General features: G+C 54.4%; 1 non-coding gene across 1 annotated transcript in view; it reads left to right on the forward strand.

The window, feature by feature from the left end:
- The first annotated feature begins 3,123 nt into the window (after nt 1-3,123).
- Nucleotides 3,124-5,000, forward strand: part of LOC124730190 — a 1,909-nt gene continuing 32 nt past the window's right edge. The window contains exon 1 of the ribosomal RNA XR_007007916.1: nt 3,124-5,000. This exon is cut by the window's right edge and continues 32 nt beyond it. This is a non-coding gene — a ribosomal RNA (small subunit ribosomal RNA).

Consider the following 5,000-nt stretch of genomic DNA (forward strand, 5'->3'; position numbering starts at 1 on the left):
CTAACCCATGTTGTGCCTTAACCTAACCCATGTTGTGCCTTAACCTAACCCATGTTGTCCCCTAACCTAACCCATGTTGTCCCCCTAACCTAACCCATGTTGTGCCTTAACCTAACCCATGTTGTCCCCTAACCTAACCCATGTTGTGCCTTAACCTAACCCATGTTGTCCCCTAACCTAACCCATGTTGTCCCCTAACCTAACCCATGTTGTCCCCTAACCTAACCCATGTTGTGCCCTAACCTAACCCATGTTGTGCCTTACCTAACCCATGTTGTCCCCTAACCTAACCCATGTTGTTCCACCTAACCTAACCCATGTTGTCCCCTAACCTAACCCATGTTGTCCCTAACCTAACCCATGTTGTCCCTAACCTAACCCATGTTGTCCCCTAACCTAACCCATGTTGTCCCCTAACCTAACCCATGTTGTCCCCTAACCTAACCCATGTTGTCCCCTAACCTAACCCATGTTGTCCCCTAACCTAACCCATGTTGTGCCCCTAACCTAACTCCATGTTGTGCCCTAACCTAACCCATGTTGTGCCCTAACCTAACCCATGTTGTGCCTTAACCTAACCCATGTTGTCCCCTAACCTAACCCATGTTGTCCCCTAACCTAACCCATGTTGTCCTCCTAACCTAACCCATGTTGTCCCCTAACCTAACCCATGTTGTGCCTTAACCTAACCCATGTTGTCCCCTAACCTAACCCATGTTGTCCCCTAACCTAACCCATGTTGTCCCCTAACCTAACCCATGTTGTCCCCTAACCTAACCCATGTTGTCCCCTAACCTAACCCATGTTGTCCCCTAACCTAACCCATGTTGTCCCCCTAACCTAACCCATGTTGTGCCCTAACCTAACCCATGTTGTCCCCTAACCTAACCCATGTTGTGCCTTAACCTAACCCATGTTGTGCCCTAACCTAACCCATGTTGTCCCCTAACCTAACCCATGTTGTCCCCTAACCTAACCCATGTTGTGCCTTAACCTAACCCATGTCTGTGCCGTAACCTAAACCATGTTGTGCCTTAACCTAACCCATGTTGTGCCTTAACCTAACCCATGTTGTGCCTTAACCTAACCCATGTTGTGCCTTAACCTAACCCATGTTGTGCCTTAACCTAACCCACGTTGTCCCCTAACGTAACCCACGTTGTCCCCTAACGTAACCCACGTTGTCCCCTAACGTAACCCACGTTGTCCCCTAACGTAACCCACGTTGTCCCCTAACGTAACCCACGTTGTCCCCTAACGTAACCCACGTTGTCCCCTAACGTAACCCACGTTGTCGCCTATCGTAACCCACGTTGTCGCCTAAACCTGCTCTGTAATTGTTATACGACTCGTTCAATTAGTGTAGTGTTGCCCACCCGCAACCCTCGCAATATAGTTCGCTACTCGCACTGCCCGCTCCCCTGTGTATCGCTTCATGTTAAACACCTTGCAAGTCTTGCTGACTTTCCACATGCTCCTGCTGTACACTGTAATGTGGATGGCAGCAGGGCGTACATGCCGCCCCCCCCCCCCCACCTCTCCCCACGTCCCCACCTTGCCCCCTGCCTTCGCAAGGTGGTTGGTGACAAGTTTGCATGTTCAATGCCCTTCGCAGGCGACGTACGCAGGCTACGTTGTGGTGCGGCCTGTGTCAACTGTCCGCTGATGTCGTACGCGTGAACCACAATCTGTACTGCACATTCGTCCTTATGTACTGAATGATACATCGTGGCACATGTGTGACCGTACAACGACTGCGCCCAAAAACGGCGGACCATACAGTGCAAATATTGTGCACGCAGCTACGTGTCGTCTCCCTATGAGAGCTGGATTGCAGTGTGGTACGCCATAGAGACGTGTGGGAGGAACGGACGCCGTGGATGGCGATCAGCATGAGCTGTCTGTTGATGTATTCGGACCTAGTCGTCTCTCCTCACACACCGTGATGGCATGGTGCAGCGCGTTCCATATCTGCGACATGCTACAGAAGCCGGTTGACAGTCGTTCGAGCAATGGACATCGCATACGTACGGGGGCCACCTTCCACGTATTGTCTAGGCGTGCACATTTTGTTGCGTGTATGTGGGCAGACGTAGTGTGGCGTGACACCTGACACAGGCATGCAATAATGGTTGAAGTTGCAAATGGCGATGGACGCCTACGTTTTCTGGTGAAGTTACGCAAATGAAGAAATGGTAACCCGTTGTGGTGCGGTTGTTCTCGCTAGGGGTGAATCGGTGATGGCGACGATAGGTTGAGGTACTAACCGGTTGTTCCAGCGATACCCACCATGCCGACGAAACTGAACGGCATCTGGGTGTGAAGCGATACGCGGCGGTGGCTGGGTGGGACCGTCCCCGGCGGTGAGGGGCGCCTCCCGGCGTGCTGGCCGCGCGGTGCGTGGGCGCACGCGCTACAGCCGGCTGGTGGGGGCGGCCAGTGGCAGGCGCGCCGGCCGACGGACGCGGCAGGCGTCGCAGCTGCGCGCCGGCGCACCCTGCGCGCGGCGCCGTGCGGCCAAAGTAGGTCCTCGCGGGCCCGGTGCGAAGCGCGGTGGACATCTGCAGTGTGCTGGTCCGATTGAGGACTGTGTGCGTTGAGGATGCGCCGCCGCCCGGCGCTCGGCGCCGCGACGCCGTCTGCTGCTCGGTCGCCCCAGCGGTTCTCGCTGGTGGTTTGTATCGCAGCTGTGCGGATGTGTTGGCGTGTGCGCTGTGCTGGGAGAGTTCGCTTCGGCACCCAAGTGGGGCTTTTGTCCTTCTGTGGCGCTGGCGTTGGAGCTGCCGGTCACCGTAGGTGGCGCGTGTTGTCTCCCGCCGGCAATGCCACGACAGCACGCTCCCGGGCCTCTGTCGGCAGCGGCAAGCTCAGTTGGGAGCACGGGTGGTCGCACCGAAAGCGTCTACTCGCCTAACTCCGGGCGATTGCGCCTCTCTCGAACCCGACCAAGTACTTGGGACGGCGCTGCGCGCCGCCGGGACCTGAGAGGGTTTCGAGGTGTATTGTGCAGGGGAGCTCAGCCTCCTCCTGTTTGCAGAATGATTGAGCGGACGCTTGCGTGTTCGCGCGGGCCCCCGGGACACACTCCCGGGCGGCCGGCTGCTCAGCTCTAGTTGACGCAGCTCCCTGGTTGATCCTGCCAGTAGTCATATGCTTGTCTCAAAGATTAAGCCATGCATGTCTCAGTACAAGCCGCATTAAGGTGAAACCGCGAATGGCTCATTAAATCAGTTATGGTTCCTTAGATCGTACCCACGTTACTTGGATAACTGTGGTAATTCTAGAGCTAATACATGCAAAACAGAGTCCCGACCAGAGATGGAAGGGACGCTTTTATTAGATCAAAACCAATCGGTCGGCTCGTCGGTCCGTTTGCCTTGGTGACTCTGAATAACTTTGGGCTGATCGCACGGTCCTCGTACCGGCGACGCATCTTTCAAATGTCTGCCTTATCAACTGTCGAATGGTAGGTTCTGCGCCTACCATGGTTGTAACGGGTAACGGGGAATCAGGGTTCGATTCCGGAGAGGGAGCCTGAGAAACGGCTACCACATCCAAGGAAGGCAGCAGGCGCGCAAATTACCCCACTCCCGGCACGGGGAGGTAGTGACGAAAATAACGATACGGGACTCATCCGAGGCCCCGTAATCGGAATGAGTACACTTTAAATCCTTTAACGAGTATCTATTGGAGGGCAAGTCTGGTGCCAGCAGCCGCGGTAATTCCAGCTCCAATAGCGTATATTAAAGTTGTTGCGGTTAAAAAGCTCGTAGTTGGATTTGTGTCCCACGCTGTTGGTTCACCGCCCGTCGGTGTTTAACTGGCATGTATCGTGGGACGTCCTGCCGGTGGGGCGAGCCGAAGGCGTGCGACCGCCCCGTGCGTGCTCGTGCGTCCCGAGGCGGACCCCGTTGAAATCCTACCAGGGTGCTCTTTATTGAGTGTCTCGGTGGGCCGGCACGTTTACTTTGAACAAATTAGAGTGCTTAAAGCAGGCAAGCCCGCCTGAATACTGTGTGCATGGAATAATGGAATAGGACCTCGGTTCTATTTTGTTGGTTTCGGAACCCGAGGTAATGATTAATAGGGACAGGCGGGGGCATTCGTATTGCGACGTTAGAGGTGAAATTCTTGGATCGTCGCAAGACGAACAGAAGCGAAAGCATTTGCCAAGTATGTTTTCATTAATCAAGAACGAAAGTTAGAGGTTCGAAGGCGATCAGATACCGCCTAGTTCTAACCATAAACGATGCCAGCCAGCGATCCGCCGCAGTTCCTCCGATGACTCGGCGGGCAGCCTCCGGGAAACCAAAGCTTTTGGGTTCCGGGGGAAGTATGGTTGCAAAGCTGAAACTTAAAGGAATTGACGGAAGGGCACCACCAGGAGTGGAGCCTGCGGCTTAATTTGACTCAACACGGGAAACCTCACCAGGCCCGGACACCGGAAGGATTGACAGATTGATAGCTCTTTCTTGATTCGGTGGGTGGTGGTGCATGGCCGTTCTTAGTTGGTGGAGCGATTTGTCTGGTTAATTCCGATAACGAACGAGACTCTAGCCTGCTAACTAGTCGCGTGACATCCTTCGTGCTGTCAGCGATTACTTTTCTTCTTAGAGGGACAGGCGGCTTCTAGCCGCACGAGATTGAGCAATAACAGGTCTGTGATGCCCTTAGATGTTCTGGGCCGCACGCGCGCTACACTGAAGGAATCAGCGTGTCTTCCTAGGCCGAAAGGTCGGGGTAACCCGCTGAAACCTCCTTCGTGCTAGGGATTGGGGCTTGCAATTGTTCCCCATGAACGAGGAATTCCCAGTAAGCGCGAGTCATAAGCTCGCGTTGATTACGTCCCTGCCCTTTGTACACACCGCCCGTCGCTACTACCGATTGAATGATTTAGTGAGGTCTTCGGACTGGTACGCGGCATTGACTCTGTCGTTGCCGATGCTACCGGAAAGATGACCAAACTTGATCATTTAGAGGAAGTAAAAGTCGTAACAAGG

The sequence above is a fragment of the Schistocerca piceifrons genome, unplaced genomic scaffold (assembly GCF_021461385.2).
Source record: "Schistocerca piceifrons isolate TAMUIC-IGC-003096 unplaced genomic scaffold, iqSchPice1.1 HiC_scaffold_1232, whole genome shotgun sequence".
Taxonomy (NCBI): Eukaryota; Metazoa; Arthropoda; class Insecta; order Orthoptera; family Acrididae; genus Schistocerca; species Schistocerca piceifrons.